At 55.2% G+C, this 15,824-nt stretch overlaps 1 non-coding gene across 1 annotated transcript; it reads left to right on the top strand.

The window, feature by feature from the left end:
- Positions 1-10,491: 10,491 nt before the first annotated feature.
- Positions 10,492-10,563, top strand: TRNAP-UGG (transfer RNA proline (anticodon UGG)). Its single transcript has one exon. It is a non-coding gene; the product is annotated as a tRNA-Pro (tRNA).
- The last annotated feature ends 5,261 nt before the right edge of the window (positions 10,564-15,824 follow it).

Below are 15,824 nucleotides of genomic sequence, written 5' to 3'. Positions count from 1 at the left end.
TGGCTTCACGTGTAGACGTAGCCAGGTTGTGTTTTTCACAGCTTCTCCTGGTTGCCACACAAGTGGTGCCTGTACCTGGAGCTGCCAGGCTATTCCTATTGCACACACGGCATTTAAAGGAAGGACCATCCAGAGCAGGCTAAGAAAGTCAGGGGACAGCAGGTGAGAGGAAGAGTTCCAGGTTAGAGCACAACTCATCTGTCCCCCTCTGGGCCCTTGGAGCAGGGGCTGCTCGTTCTGACACCTTCATGGGATGCCCTAATGCTACTGAGCACCCAAGGCCAGCACAAGAGGAGGGGAGGGCCAGGACTCCATGTGGCCAGAGGACTTCCCTAAAGATCACAGGGCCTGGCTGCTCCCCCCTGCAAAGCAGCATGTGCTCTGCAGCCAGCCTCAAAATGGGACAGAAACTCAGCCACTCCCCCAGAGGGGCCTCTTAACTGTGGGGCAGGAGATGAGTCCCAAAGAGGCTTTTCCCCAGCTGCTGGGAAGCACAGAAGAACTCAGGGCTGCACAGGGTGGAACAGTTGAGTGGAGACCTGCCCCTCCCCCTGTGGCTGGATCTATTGCTGTCAGGGGCAGAGCACCATTCATTCCCCTGGGCAAGTACCTGCTCCTCTCCCAGCTGTGCACTGCCCAGCCCAGGAGCCTGGAGAGACCAGAGCCCCATCTCAAGCCTTGGAGAGGTGCCCTTCCCCCTCACTGGCTGCACCTGAGCCAGGGCTGCCCCCTCCTTGCCAGAGCACTGCACCCCTGGGTGCACGTGGGGCCCTGCTGAGGCCCTGGCAGCAGCACTGCAGGGGACTGAGGGGAGCAGAGCACTGCTGGGCTGACATTGGAGACAGGCTGGGCCCTGTCAGGCAAATGAGATCATCCCACCCCCACCCTTGGCAGCCAGAGCTCCGCTCAGCCTCACAGAGCTGGTCTGTGCTTTGCATGAGCCCAGCAGAGGAGCTGGGAGGCAGCAGGCTCAGGGAGCGGGTGTGTCAGAAGCAACATCACACCCTGAGGCTGGGGCTCAGCAAACCTGTGACTAGGAAGGTGCAGGGAGGAGGGGATCGGAACCCAGGCATGCAGAGCACAACGGATTATTAGTGCATCACCTGCCCCACTCAGCCACCTCCCCTGCTACCTCTATGGGCTTTTCACCTCCACCAACGTCAGTCCTGCCAGGAACCTTTCTGCCACTGGCTGCTCAGCCGGGGACACAGGGTGGCAGGTTTGGCCCAACAGGGCTACACTCACTCCTGTCTCCTGCACTGCGGCTTCCTCGGGGGAGCAGGGCCCCAAACACAGCCGGGTGCAGTGCCCCAGCCAGACACAGGGGCAAGGTGGGGGCAGCCCTGGCTCAGCTGCAGCCACTGACATGGGCAGCTGTCTCTGAGGGAAGGGCCTGTCCCGAGGCTGGCTCAGGGGCTCTGGTCTGCCCAAGCTGCTGGGCCGGGCTGGGCAGTGCACAGCTGGGAAAGGGGCAGACACTGGCCTGTGGGGATGAATGTCACACTCCCCTCTCTGACACTGAGAGCAATAGATCAGTCTGGAGCACCAGCCACAGGGCCTGAGGCAGGCGCCCATGTGGCCATCCCGCCCTGGAGCCCCCGGGGTCCCTGCTCAGCGGTGCCCAGAGAGAGGCTGTTGAAAGTGCCGTTTTCTCCTGCTGCCCTGGGAGCTGGGCACTTCCCCACCGGCACAACAGCACAGGCAGAACATGGCCCCTGCCTGCACTAAATGCCGTGTGGGGAGCTCCTGAGAAAGCGCCAGTGGGGAGCACCTGGGGCTGGGCACAGAGAGAGGAGACGAACCCCGGGGGTGGGAGAAAGTGCCTGGGGCGCAGAGACACACACGGGGCCTGGAGCCCAAAGCTCGGCCCCACTCGCTCCTCCTGCTCCCAGGGACTCGGCCAGAGCGGCAGCTGCAGCTTTTGGGGGTGTAATGGCCTGAACGCCCAGCAACCCCCCTTCCCCTGGCGGTGGGTCTGTGCACACCGGAGCCCTTCCTCCCCGGGGGGGAACAACTCGTCTGCAGTGTGGGGCGTCCCTCCCAGCTCCCTCACTGCCTGCAGCCCAGGGGTTAGTGATTGTCCCCTGGACTCCCCTCAGCCTGTCAGACCCACACACTGTCAGGCCAGGCAGCCCCTGCTGGTGCCCTGCTCTGACCTCCTGCCCATGGCCGGTCCCAGGGCCTCACCAACGTGCAGTGCAGAGTGACGTGGGGGTGCACTAGGGGTCACTCGCACCCTCCAGCTTCCACTCCCACCGCAGTCACCATCAACGCTGCTGGAGGAGGAGGCGGGGCAGGGGCAGGAGAGGGGCAGAGCCGGAGGCGAGGGCAGGGCGTGGGGCAGAGGGGGAGCTGTTTCAACACTTCCCCAGTCACCACTGAACCCACTTCCCCCAGAGCCTCTGTGCAGTGGAAGGAAAACCCTGATGCATGGACCTTGGGCACAGCCCGGATCGAAGCTCCCTCTTCCCCTGCTTCTGCTTAGAACAAAACCCCAGCTGTAGTGCCCTGCCCTGGGACCTGCACAGTCCGGACACGGGCAGGCTCCGCTCTGGGGCTGGGTCGTGCACCAGCTCTGTCCGTGTGTCCCTGCTGGACGGGTACAGACAGGGGCTGTGGCCGGCCCTGGGCAGGGTTTGCAGCTCTTGGGTCTCCCCCGACACTCTCTGCTCCTTTGCAGCTGCTCCGTCAGCACAGCATTTGGGAAATGGGCCTTCTCCTGGCCTGCTGCTCACACAGCTCCCCTGTCCTTGCAGCCTCCGCTGACTCCCACTTCTCACCTCCTCAAACACAGGCTGCAGCTCCGCACTCACCTGGCCCTTCATGAGCGACCGCCCTGCACAACTGCTCCCCCCATTCAGGTCCCACCTCCTGTCAGCCTCACCCCAGCCTCCATCGCCTCTTGGACCAGCCACACACACATTTCCTGCTCTCTCCCTCGCAGGCCCTCCCACCTGAGACCAGCTTTCCACAGAGATCCACAAAGCTCCCAGCTGCCTCCTTCAAACCCGTCTGCACCACGGTCCTCCAGCAAGCGGTACGGCAGAGAGGCTGCGGGTGCTGGGAGATCCCCACCTGCACTGCTGGGCAGGGCTGTCTCCTTCTTCCCTTGCTCCCCGTCTGCCTGTCTGTTTGCAGCTGCAGTCACTCAGCTGGGCCTGGAAGCTGTCGGCTGCAGGGACGGCTTTTCTGTCTGTGTCTGTACAGACCCGAGCACAAGAGCCCCAGGCTGGACTCCTGCACACGGCAGTGACACACACAGTGCCAGGGACGCGCAGATCGGATGCTCTATAAGGGCGCTGTGTGAATCGAGACAGGACTCTGAGTGACTCTCTGGCTCATCCCCTAAGGCTCCACTGCCCCATTTCTGGCTCCCCCCAGCCCTGTCCTGTCTGTGGAGCTCCCAGGGCCAGGCCTGTCACTATTTTCTCCCTGCGGGGAGCAGGAGGTGGCCGGAGGGGTGGAGGTGGGGCAGGGACAGGAAGAGGCAGAGAGCGGCAGGGCCTGGGGATGAGGTAGAGGAGGGTGGGCAGAGACAGAGCAGAGCAGGACACCATTTCAGGGGCAGAGCACAGTGGGGCATGAGGGGGGCACCGACTTGCCTGGAGCTTTGCTCCGAGCTCCCCCAAACAGCAGCAGCCAGTGCATGTCTGGAGCAGCAACTGCATCACAGCCTCAGCATTTGCTCCCGGCACAGGCACCTTTGTGTGGCGAGCTCAGGCCGTGCTCAGAGCGCCTGCCTGCACTGCCAGGGTAGGAGTGTGGCGAACACAGGCCTCACTGTGAGCAGGACTGGAACCTGCCCAGGGAAACCCTATTGGGGGTCTAGTCCAACACCCTCATCGCTCAACCATCGCAGCTGAAATGTGGCACCTGGTGTTACGCCAGAGACACTGGAAACTAATCACAGGGCCCAGGCCTGACGTCCTCAGCACCACAGAATTCACCCAGCAGCCTGGCTCCCAGCACACGGGGGATCTGGGGCGCTCTGTGCTCAGCCATGTGCAATGGCACAGGAGAGCACCTTGAACATCTCCCCTCCCCCTGGAGGGAACGGGAACAGCTCTGCCCTGGAGGCTGGGTCTGGAAGAGGAGGTCAGGGCCATGGCTGAAGCACATGGCTGGGATGCAGCACTCAGGACCCCTTCCCCAAATACACGTATCTACTCCCCATCGGACACTGTGTTCTGCTTCAGCTGTCCGGCTGCCTCCAGCGTGGGCTGAGCTCAGGGGCATGTGGGTGACCTGCCCTACAGCTGAGAGGGCATCGGACCCCTCCTGCCAGTCAGCTCCCTCACTCAGTGCACCCCAGGGAGGTGAGCCCTTGTGCCCTGCAGTGAGGCAAATCAGGGCAGGGCAGGGCTGGGTGTGGTGCTGTGTCTGTGGCTGGGTTCCCTATCAGCTGTGCCCTTGAGAGACTCGAGTGTTGCCCAGCTGATTAGCAGAGCGCTCACCACTGAGGCTTTTGTTTCCATAGGTGGTGCACATTGGTGCATAGTTCAGAGCATATAAAATTTGTTCCACACATGGGTGGAAGAGGTTGGAGGGAACATCGTCTGTGGGTGCCCAGCCAGGCCAAGGCAGGGCTGTTCCTTGTGTGCTGGGCCTCACTGGGAGTTTGGGGAGGCCAGCTGGGGCGGCTGAGCTGGGTGTGCGGCTGGGTTTGCTGGGTTACGTCACAGAGGTTTTCTTTTCTGCGGTGTTGTGGAAGCCATCTTAGATAGACGCCGTTTCTTGTTTCTTAGTTCTGCACGTACACAAGAGCTTGAGCTTTTCCTGGCCTATTTGGGAACGGCAGGGAGGGTGAGCTGAGTGCAATGCGTTAATGAACTCTGGATTTGGGGCTCTTACTCCCTAGTTCCTGTTCCTCCTGGCTGATAACAGGTTTCCCTCTGAAACTAATTGGTTTCTCTCACTAATTCCTTCTGGCTCTGGACTTGTCTGTGTGAGGGTATAAAATACTGGAGTTAGCTGCATCAAGCAGCCTTGCTGGACCTGGCTTTACTGGTGTCCAGTTTGGCTCATCTGTTGCCTTGTTGAATTCAATAAAGCTGAACGTTAGCCGCCTACACACAGAGAAGTCTTTTGCTTCAACAATGTGGTGCTTTTTGAGGCGGTAACACTGATCTCTCTGGCACACCTCATGCAGGGGCCATTGCTCTTTGTGCCAAGACGTGGCTGCGATCAGGACTCAGGACCCTTTCCCAAATCGACACATTCCTCCCAACACACCCATGTGACAAGACTCTAGAGCCATCACTTTGCCTGGCTTGTGCCTCAAGCGGCTTGTCTACACTTCCCCTAACTAAAGGGGACACAGTAATCAGGGCCAGGGGAGATTACTAAGGAAGGGCTGCTGTGTACACGCACCACTTCACTAGGCCAATTCTGCCCTTCAGCAACTTCCAAGTGTCATACTGACACTGCAGGTTCACCATCGCTTCCCCATGAAGTTCATGTCTCAGTTATGCCTGTCTTGGTACAGCTCTAACAGAAATCCAAAGCAAGGCTTGGTGCAAGGTTAGAAGAGTCCAGCAAGTGGAAGTGGGCTGATAGATCAGTTCTTTCCAGGAGCCTCTGGAGGCCAGTTTGGCATGCAGAAAATGAAACTGATGCCATGAATGGGATTTGAAGCCATGCCTCCTTGGGGAGACCGGAACCCCCAAGGGGTGGGGGGGCAGAAAATGTCTTGAGGCTCAGGCTTTTCACCAGTTGGCCATCTTCATGGGCCTGAAAGTAAAGCTCTTTCAATGCTAGCTTTGCTTAATCTTTTTATGAGTCAGGCAGATTTAACTCTCTCTGTCCTCATCTGCAGCACAACCCATTCAACACCAGAGAGCCATTCTCCAGCACAGCTGGCTTTCACCCATAATCACCCTGATATGAGCTAATGCTGGGAGGTACTTTATCCTTAGCTGAAAAGAAATGGATGAAGGAGGAGCTGCCAGTTTGCCACATTGAGGCTCTGTCTACCCTACAGGGATCTTGTGAAAGAAGCCCTTCCAGAAGATCTCTTCCGATAGAGCTTCTTTCAAAGAGTGTGTCCACACACAAAGAAGAGAATCAAAAGCATGATCTGCTCTTCCAAAAGAGAGCAGCCACCCAGCTCCCGCTCTTTCGAAAGAACGCCCCAGGGATCCTAAATGAAAACTGTTCTTTCCAAAGAAAGGCCCTTCAAAGGCCGTTTCTACACAGACCAGTTTCTTCCAAAGTGGCATGGTAATACACAGCCTGAAATATGCTAATGAGACATGGATGTAAATTCCCCATGCCTCATTAGCATACGGCCACGTGATTTGGAGTCTGGAAGACCGTTCTTCCGGACTCCAAACGCTGTGTAGAAGCGCGTCCCCGGAGGTGCTCTTCCTGGAACAGGAAGGAAGACTGATTTCAAAAGGAGCACTGCATTCTTTCCATTGACTTCCAAAAGAACAGTTTCAGAGTGCAGACGATCCATGGGCTGTTTCAAAAGAGCCCCCTTCTTTCAAAGCATCTTTCGAAAGAACTTGCTAATGCAGACGCAGTCTGAGGGTTGGAATTCTTCTCTGCTCAGATTTGTTAAACAAGTGGCAGCAAGCGCCCAAGTGACGGGAGCTCTTTTTGGCTACGTCTACACGTGCAGCCAACATCGAAATAGCTTATTTCGATGTTGCGACATCGAAATAGTCTATTTCGATGAATAACGTCTACACGTCCTCCAGGGCTGGCAACGTCGATGTTCAACTTCGACGTTGCTCAGCCCAACATCGAAATAGGCGCAGCAAGGGAACGTCTACACGTCAAAGTAGCACACATCGAAATAGGGATGCCAGGCACAGCTGCAGACAGGGTCACAGGGCGGACTCAACAGCCAGCCGCTCCCTTAAAGGGCCCCTCCCAGACACAGTTGCACTAAACAACACAAGATACACAGAGCTGACAACTGGTTGCAGACCCTGTGCCTGCAGCATAGATCCCCAGCTGCCGCAGAAGCAGCCAGAAGCCCTGGGCTAAGGGCTGCTGCCCACGGTGACCATAGAGCCCCGCAGGGGCTGGAGAGAGAGCATCTCTCAACCCCCCAGCTGATGGCCGCCATGGAGGACCCAGCAATTTCGACGTTGCGGGACGCGGATCGTCTACACGGTCCCTACTTCGACGTTGAACGTCGAAGTAGGGCGCTATTCCTATCTCCTCATGAGGTTAGCGACTTCGACGTCTCGCCGCCTAACGTCGAAGTTATCTTCGAAATAGCGCCCGACGCGTGTAGACGCGACGGGCGCTATTTCGAAGTTGGTGCCGCTACTTCGAAGTACCGTGCACGTGTAGACGCAGCTTTTGGCTGTTATTCCCCACGATCCCTCAAGTGTTAAAGTTTCATGAAAGATAAAAAACCAATGAGGAAGAAAGCAGAGCAGGTGAGGGTTGGACATCCCTGGACCCAGCCTCCCAAAGCTCAGAGCAACCTGCCCTAAGCCCACACTGCACAGCACTCCTTACACAGGAAGGAGCAGTGGGATCACTCTCCCAAGGGCACCAGCACTCCACAGCAGCTCCATTGGCTTTCTCTGCTTCTCATTTCCTTGCCAGGTCTTCTGGCTTCAAGGATTCCCTCTCTAGGAAGCGAGGAAGTCATAGAAACAGGAATCCAGTACCTAAGCCAAACACGCACAGCCACACTTCAGCAGAGACTCATGTGGCACCCTAGAAATCCCATTCAGCCTGGTTCAAATGCCTCTGACTCTGTCTGCACTACAAAATTAGGTTGAACAAGTTTGTCGTGCCTGACATTAGTAAGAGGGCGGCCAAAGTTGCAGAAGACAGAGACATGTGCAGGCTGACAACACTGGGCTACTGGGAAAGGAAAACCAGCAGTGGGAGGATATGGAATGGAACCGACTCTCACCTCACCTGAAAGGGGAGGAGGTACCGCTTGAGCTAACCCCCACATATACAAGCCGTCTGAGGCACCAGCCAGGGAAAGTGAAGGCTCCAGAGTCTGAAGTGGAACAGTGTCAGCTGTGTGTGGTGGGAGGGGAATATGTACATTTGGGGAAAGGGTCCTGAGTCCTGGATCCCAGCCACATACCTTGGCACAAAGAGCAACGGCTCCTGCATGAGGTGTGTCATGGGGATAAGAGTTACCCCCACAAAAAGCACCACACCTCAGAAGAGAAAACCACTGTGACGTAACCCAACAAACCCAGCCGCACACCCAGCTCAGCAGCCCCAGATGGCCTTCCCCAGACTCCCAGTGAGGTCCAACACACAATGAACAGCCCTCCCTTGGCCTGGCTGGACACCCACAGACAATGTTCCCTCCAGCCTTTTCCATCCATGTGTGGAATAAATTTGATATGCTCTGAACTATGCACCAGTGAGCACCACCAACAGAAACAAACACCTCAGTGGTGAGCACTCTGCGAATCAGCTGAGTGACATTGGAATCTCTCCTGAGCAGTTGAACAAGCCCACAGCTAATGGGGCACAGGGCCTCAGACACAGCACCGCACCCAGCCCTGCCCTGATTTGGCCTTGGGATGCACTGAGTGAGGGAGCCAACTGCCCCTGAGCTCAGCTCACACTGGAGGCAGCCAGACAGCTTTAGCAGAACACAGTGTCAGATGGGGGATAGATGGTACATTTGGGGAGGGGGTCCTGAGTTTTGCATCCCAGCCCTGCACTTCATTCATGGCCCTGACTTCCTCTTCCAAATCCAGCCTCCTGGTGAGAGCTGTTCCCATTCCTTGCAGGGGGAGGGGAGACGTTCAAGGTGCTCTCTTGTGCCATTGCACATGGCTACACACAGAGAGCCCCAAATCCCCCCTGCCTGCGGGAAGCCAGGTTGTTGTCTGAACTCTGCAACCAGTCATTGTACCTGAATGTATTTCCCCTTCCACCAGCACAGCCATCCCTGGGTTCTTCCGTGCTTCTCCGCAGCAGCTGGGAAAAAGGCTCTTCCAGGTCTATCTCCTACTCCAACGCAAGCCCCACAGAGGGACTGGCCATTTTCTTCACCCCCTTGTGATGATGCCCTGACAGCCACATCCTCGTTTGGGCGTGGCCTTAGTGAGGGGGAGGAGCCCCACACTGGGTCTTTATGGAGGCTTGAAGGCAGTCGCCGTCTCCTCTGCACTTCCACACATTGCAGCTATGTCAGTGAACCAGCCAGTCAGAGACTGAACTCCAGTCCACCTCATTCATCCGCCATCAGGCCCAAACCCCTCTCTTAACAAGCATGTGGATGGAGAAGCACAACCATGACAGAGCCAGAGATTTGCAGCCAACCACCCCAGCACTTCGAGGTCCCACTGAGATTTCAACGCAGATTGCAGGAATGAGAACCCTGAGCGCTGCCCATTACCCTATGGGACCTGCAGTTGTACTTTTCTTGGGAACCTGTGACTCTTGGCAGGCTGCTGCCATGCGCTCTCTGCCTCCCTCCAGCTGCTTCATCTCCTGCCCCATCTCTGCCTCTCTCCTCCTCCAGACATCAGCCCCAGCCCTTCCCGCTGCTGACTGCAGGTGGCTGCTGGGACACATTTCTCTGACGCCCCGAGAAGGATGAGATAAGTCCATTCTTCCTTTACAAAAACCAGCTGGAGACAAATAACGGAGATGCAGAGATTGGAAAGGTCGGTGGTGATTGTAGAGCAATATCCGGCTGAGGGAGGAGATAATAGCTCTGGTTGTGAATTCACAGGGTAACTGACATCCTCTCTGCACACACATTTACAAAGCGTGCAGACACCATGCGGCTGAATATGACACATTTGAAAGACTCTGAATGATCATCCGCCAAAACACAAGCAAGCTGCAGACTTTTGCAGTTCACAAAACCATCCCTGTTGCATGTACAGCACCATCACATCGAGCTCATCAAATCTGTGAGGGCCCAGGCCCAGGCCCAGCAGCACAGAGGATACCAAGAACCCACACCTGACTCCCTGCCAGCCCCAGCACGTGGGCCTGCCCAGCTTTGCTGGTGTTTGGATCCTGTAAGGCACCAGGGTGAGCTCAGCTTGTGCTGGGTAGAGTCACACAGACCAGGCAGGTAAAGGGGCTATGAAGGACTAAGCCCAGCATCACCAGTCCATCCAGCTCAGAGTGTGTGAGTCTCACTCCAGGCAGGAGGGCGTGTGGGGAAGGTTTGGGAGGTGAGGTCAGGTGCAGTGGGTGTGAGAAGTGATGTTTGTTCTTCCTCCACAGCCGGGTTTGCTTTGCAAGGCCGAGTGTTGCTCAGAGTGTAAAAAGTCTTGAGTTGAGCTCCCTGATGCTGCCCCCAGAGAGTGTGTTTGCTGCTCTCCTTGACTTTGTGTTGTTCCCGACATTTTTCTCCCATTCAGAGTGGTTTGTGACCTGTTCAGAATGTGAAGTTAGTTTCTTGATTTAGACCTGTGAAGAGACCTTGGAAATGACCTTGGAAATCAGAAGTTTGATGCAGAACTTCTCAGAGCACTGGCTGTTGGCTCAAAGCTGGTCCTGGAGCATATCCCAGGTATTCCTTCAGTTGGTGGCTTGTTGGTCTAGGGGTATGATTCTCCCTTTGGGTGGGAGAGGTCCTGGGTTCAAATCCCAGACGAGCCCTTTTCCTCATGCTCTCCCTGGGCAGCTGGTGGCCTTGCAGGTATTCTTCCTCAGTTCATTTGCTCAGTGTGAAGAAGTAGTTGAATTGAACTGGATGTCTCAGCCCAGGCATTAGCTCTGCCAAGATGAGGCCCCTGCCAGTGACTACACCCCTTCTCTTTACAGTGGCAGCCCCTTTTGCTGGCAGAAGCCACCAATGCCCAGCTTGCAACTCAGCTGCCTTTTGGATAACTTGGCATTTCCCATCTTCTGAGCGAAAGGCCCTTCAATTCTCTGTCACTCCTACAGTGACCCAGGCAGTCCACTTGTTCCCTGCCACAGGCCCAATCTATGCTACGCCAACAGGGGCTGTTGGGGGGAACCCAGGCCCACTCTCCCTCTGGTTCCAGTCCAGCAGGGACCCTACTCCAAGCACTTCTCGGCTTTTCCCTCCCAGCTCCCACTGCTCCTCCCCTGCATTGCTTCCTACAGCTCCCCCTTCATTTGGCTCTACTGGCTATGAACCCTCAGCCTTTCAAGTGGTGGCCATTTCCCAGCAGCCTCTGTGTTACTAGCATCCATCCTGCCTTTACAGCCCCAGCTGCTCCCGCTGGCAATCGCTCTGTGCTCCTCGTCATTTCCTCCAGGTGCAGCCCGGGCAGTGATTCCTTCACAAGCCTGTGCTGGGGGGATGTCCTGCCACAGTTACCGTCTGGTTTAGTTCACTCTCAGGACTCTGAGTTGTTCCAGTCTCTGCACGTGTTTTGTTGGTCTGTTTGGTTCTTGGTTTTGGTTCTTTTTTGAGGCCAAGCAGAGCAGCAGGGGACATGGCCGGCAGCTGTCCCAGGTAAGAAACCCCTCATCTTGCAGACCAGGACTCTAGCCTCTCTGGAAGCCCCAAGGTTAACTTATACATGAGCCTTTGGGGGCAGGCGTCACTGCATGCTCGTCTCAGCCCTGCAGTCTCGGCGCCACCTTCTGACCCATGGCAGTGGGGCTGCTGTTAGCCTGGCTCACTCAGGTCTTGCTTTCAGGGGCTCTGGCCAATGCCTGCAGCTCAGGAACTGGGGCCTTTTCTGCTGCTGCATTGGTCACTTCTGCAGTTTCCTCTCTGGTAAGGCTGTGCTGCTCCTGGGCTTGGGGCCTTTCTGGGGCTACTGGCAGCTCTGCCCCAGCCTGGTGAATATTGCCTGCTGAGAGCCACAGGCTTGTCCCTGTGCCTGGGACAGGCCCCACTGCTGCTGGCGAACTGTGATGGAGCCAAAGAGCTGTGAGCCTGTTCTGCACCATGAGGCCTTTGTGTGTCAGACTCCTGACTCCCCCAGTGGTGGCTCTGGTTCCCCTGCCCAGCACAGCCCATGGTGAGCAGGCCCTGCATGTGTACGTCATATTGTGCCTCTGTGCGATCAATGGAACAGAAAGCTGAGCCTCGCAGGCTGGGAACTGACTGCAGCTGAGGGTTGCGTGTGCTCAGTGCTGGTACATTTGCAGAGGGAAACGTGCGGTGTTTAAATCCATTTCAAACATCTAGTGCAACCCCCCCACTTACTGGAGAGGGAGATGAAAATTTATTTCCTTTAAGGAAACCCTGTGAAAAGGAGCATTTGGGACCTCTTCAGCTGCAGTCAAATGCTCCACCACCTTGTTATTCACCAGTGGAAAATGGTGAGAGTTTTGTTACGATGGAGAAGTAACTTGACCTCTCTCAGAAGGAGTGTGAACGTGACAGTCTGGCCAGCCCAGGAGTACATGGTGCCGGCCTCCCAAGCCTGTCCAGAAAAGGCTTAAGTTGCAGGTTGCCTGGTGTAATGGGCAACACTCACTCAGAATTGTTAACTGTGCAATCTGAGTTGACAGGTCAGTGGGACCTCCTGGTACAGGGAGTGCTGCTGTAAATCTCTGTCTGTTCAAGTACTGGGCCTTTTTTATCCACAGGCACACCTGAGTGTGGGACTTTTCCTCATGCTGTGTGAATGCGGCTCACTGGAGCTCCATCAAGAGTATCTCACCTTCAGAGGAACCTCCCGGAAATTGGCCCATGTCCCCCACTGGTTCAAAGCCCTCCCCATGCACCAAGCCAAAGGGGAATTGGTTGCTGTGTTCACCTCAGCTGCTCTGAGGCAGGCTGTGGCTGAAACCCTCCTGCTCTCTCCTCCCACTCAGCCAGCCACTGTTTTACTAAGGGAGGGGCCCCTCCTAATCTCCACTACCACCCCCCCACCAGCAGCCACCACAAACCTGGCACTGCACTGAGTTAGCTGGAGTAAATGCAAGTAGTTGTCAGGCCACCATTTCCCACTGGTGTGGTCTGTCCCCTGGCTCAGCCACCCCCCAGCCTGGCCCACTCTCCTCCTCAGCCAGCAGTTTAAACCTGAAACCAGCACAGCAGCCCCTGCAAACCAACACGCTCTTTCTTCTTCCTTTCCTTTTCCTCACGTAACCCTTCTGTTTATGCCTGGTGCTGCCAGAAGGGCCGGGCTCAATTCCTGGGGGGTTTCCTGTCAAGGGCACAACCAACCAGCTTCAGCCCCCACCCAGTGGCCTGGGACAATTTCACTGCTGTGCTGGGTGCCTGTAAGGCGGTTCTGCCCCCTCGCAAGCACAGAGTCTGAGATAGAAACAGCCTGTTTAATGACCATTACCTACCCCCAGGTTACAGTGACAGACACAGCGTATCTAAGCAAAGAAGAGACAAACCCCCTTTACCCAGATCCCATCCCCATATGCACTAGAACCCAGTCTCTTGCTGGGGCTCTTGGCCCAGCACACACAGTTACAGGGCCTGTCTCCCGCAGTGCAGTCCCGAACCCAGAGCCCACATGTACATCACCAGAGCTGCGTCTACACGTGCACGCTACTTCGAAGTAGCGGCACCAACTTCGAAATAGCGCCCGTCGCATCTACACGCGTCGGGCGCTATTTCGAAGTTAACTTCGACGTTAGGCGGCGAGACGTCGAAGTCGCTAACCTCATGAGGAGATAGGAATAGCGCCCTACTTCGACGTTCAACGTCGAAGTAGGGACCGTGTAGACGATCCGCGTCCCGCAACGTCGAAATTGCTGGGTCCTCCATGGCGGCCATCAGCTGGGGGGTTGAGAGACGCTCTCTCTCCAGCCCCTGCGGGGCTCTATGGTCACCGTGGGCAGCAGCCCTTAGCCCAGGGCTTCTGGCTGCTTCTGCGGCAGCTGGGGATCTATGCTGCAGGCACAGGGTCTGCAACCAGTTGTCAGCTCTGTGTATCTTGTGTTGTTTAGTGCAACTGTGTCTGGGAGGGGCCCTTTAAGGGAGCGGCTTGCTGTTGAGTCCGCCCTGTGACCCTGTCTGCAGCTGTGCCTGGCATCCCTATTTCGATGTGTGCTACTTTGGTGTGTAGACGTTCCCTCGCTGCGCCTATTTCGATGTTGGGCTGAGCAACGTCGAAGTTGAACATCGACGTTGCTGGCCCTGGAGGACGTGTAGACGTTATTCATCGAAATAGACTATTTCGATGTCGCAACATCGAAATAAGCTATTTCGATGTTGGCTGCACGTGTAGACGTAGCCCAGGGCAGTAGAAGCTGTCCACTTGTATGCATCATCCCCTTGCTGCCTCCTGCCGGCCACTGGCCTGTTATCAGCTGCCCACCATCATCCTCCACTCTTTCTTCCAGCCACCTGCTAGTCACCATTGTTATTCCCTTATCTCTTACCCTGCTGGGAATTTCTCTGAGGCACATCTCTGTGATTTCAGCTTTGTATGGCCCGAGCTGCTACTTGGTAATTTCAGCTCCTAATATTTTTTGTAGGGTTTCACCATTGCTCTTTTATCCAGCTCTGTTTTTTAACAGATCAGGAAGGTTAGTCAAGGCAAGTTTATACCTAGGTAGCCAAAGCATAGACAGCCCCAAAAAGCACTCAGCCAACTGAATAAACCAACACACCTCTTTTTTTGCTTTACAATGCTTCAAAACAGGGAGCCCTGTGTCATCAATGTCTTATGCCATGATGGTGACTTCCCTGTCCCCCACAACAACCCAGAGCATTGGTGAGATCTCACAACTCCCACACAGAGTGTCAGCTTCAATTGTGATTTTACAACAACATGTTTACAATAGACCAAATCTCATGGCTGACTTGCTACCCATCAGGCTTTGCCTGAAAGGTATCACACATGCACACCTTTGCATTCTTATGCAAACCATCTCTGGGAGACACATTCCTCCCAGCCTCAGGAAATCCCAGCCTCAGTAACCTTGCGTTCCTGCTGCCACATTGCCTACACTCCCACTGTAACAACTGATCTGTTAACAGAAGGGAAGGAAGAAACTCAGGCACTGAGCCCAGCCCACCTGCTCAGAAGACAACCAGGCTAAGGCTTACACCAAGCCCTCTTTGCCCTCCTTGTAACACCCAGAAATAGGGATCACTGAGAACCTGTTTTCACCCCCGGTGCAGCCACAGTGCCTCTGGTGTAGTTCAGTCATCTTCTCTGCTGGATTTTCCCTTTCTCTGAGAGGCGCGGGGGCTGGCTCCAAGCAGAGTGCTCTAGTGAGCTTTCCTGGGACAGACCCACTTCTTCAGACCAGAGCCAGAGCAGAACACACTCAATATTTAAGGCACAGAGAACCAAAAACAGTAATCAAAGTTGACATCTTCAAACTCTCTCAGACAAAGAGTTAATGGGCACAAAATGGACATCAAAACATTCTTGATTCTCAAACTAGTCAGTGTACATTTTAATGGAGTGGGCCATTCTGTTAATGACTTAAGAATTTGCATCTTATTGAAGAATTTTCATTCCGCTTTGGAAAAAGAGACTGCTCAACTCTCTTTCATATTCAAATTCAACACATTAACATGTGGTTTGAACCGGGATGCAAATTCTCTTGGATACTATAGTGGCTCTTTTGCATACTTGGCTTCCTCTAATTTTTGACTCCCCTCCTGCCCCGCCCCTCTGCTCTCTGATTTGCTGACCTTGATAATAAATTTTTTCTGATTTGTCAAGCTTGATTGCTATTTTTGGTTCTCTGTGCCTTAAATATTGAGTCTGTTCTGCGATGGCTCTGGGCTGAAGAAGTGGGTCTGTCCCACGAAAGCTCACCTCAAAATTATTTTGTTAGTCTTTAAAGTGCTACTTTACTGCTTTTTTGTTCTGGAGAGAGAAAGTTTAATGAAACTCCATTTGTAAAACCACTCTGGAGTGGGGGAGGAAAAGGAGACGGGGAAGCGGGTTTGTCCTGCAGGGGCCTGAAGATCAATGACTCAAAAGAGAGCGTCTGTCACTTGCGTACAGAGGAAT

Source organism: Carettochelys insculpta, chromosome 19 (assembly GCF_033958435.1).
Source record: "Carettochelys insculpta isolate YL-2023 chromosome 19, ASM3395843v1, whole genome shotgun sequence".
Taxonomy (NCBI): Eukaryota; Metazoa; Chordata; order Testudines; family Carettochelyidae; genus Carettochelys; species Carettochelys insculpta.
The sequence above is the reverse complement of the archived record's forward strand: the minus strand, read 5'-3'. Positions and strand labels throughout refer to the sequence as shown.